The 917-nt window shown below is 39.6% G+C and overlaps 1 pseudogene; it reads left to right on the top strand.

The window, feature by feature from the left end:
- Positions 1 to 313: 313 nt before the first annotated feature.
- Positions 314 to 671, top strand: LOC114204713 (cysteine-rich PDZ-binding protein-like; annotated as a pseudogene).
- The last annotated feature ends 246 nt before the right edge of the window (positions 672 to 917 follow it).

Below are 917 nucleotides of genomic sequence, written 5' to 3'. Positions count from 1 at the left end.
CAGTTTCTTGTGAAAACTTTTTTTTTTTTTTTTTTCTTTACCCCCTCAGTCACCTCCATCTACTCATATTCAGTAGAGGAAATTCCTCCTCCATTAATGGTATTATGTTTTTATCATATCAAATGTTTGGTAACTATCAGTTTTATCTTGACTTGTGTCTTCAGAAATATGGGAAGGATGTGAACCTAGCAACTGATACATCATTATGTTACTTTCCGGATTTTAAGAGAAAGGAAAAGATCCTTCCCTGGCGGTTGTGTTGATATTTTCAAGCTGCTGCTGTTTCTGCAGCCAAGGGAACCGCCTGGGAAGGATGGTGTGTGAAAAATGTAAGTTAAGGGGCTGCATCTTTTGGGAGAAGCTAACTGCATTTCCCGGGTGAAAAGAAACTTGGTACTGTTATTACTCCAAACACATGGCAAGACAGTGCAAGGAATACCACAGAAAGTGGCAGAAGAAAGCTGAACGAAAATAAAGCTTTGACTTAAAAAAAAAAAGCAAGATTCGATCCATATGGAAAGAATAAGTTCTCCACTTGCAGCATTTGTAAAAGTTCTGTGAACCAACCAGGTTCTCATTACTGCCAGGGCTGTGCCTACAAAAAGGGCATCTGTGCAATGTGTGAAAAAAAGGTTTGGGATACCAAAAACTACAAGCAAGCATCTGTGTAGATGCATTGATGACATTTCTGGCTTTCTATGTGATTTTACTTTTTGCTTTGAAATTTCAAGGCACAGCATAGGTGTTCAAGTTACAAAGTAACATGGGATTTCTTTTTTAAGATTTTATTTATTTATTTGAGAGAGAGAGGGAGGGAGAGAACAGGAGAGTGAGAGGGAGAGGGAGAAGTAGACTCCTGCTGAGCAGAGAGCAGGATGAAGACATGGGATTCTATCCCAGGGCCCTGAGATCATGAC

The sequence above is a fragment of the Eumetopias jubatus genome, unplaced genomic scaffold (assembly GCF_037043125.1).
Source record: "Eumetopias jubatus isolate StellerSeaLion01/CBP00866 unplaced genomic scaffold, mEumJub1_p1.0 scaffold_5, whole genome shotgun sequence".
Lineage (NCBI taxonomy): Eukaryota > Metazoa > Chordata > Mammalia > Carnivora > Otariidae > Eumetopias > Eumetopias jubatus.
Note: the sequence above shows the minus strand (reverse complement) of the source record. Positions and strands in the feature narration are given on the sequence as shown.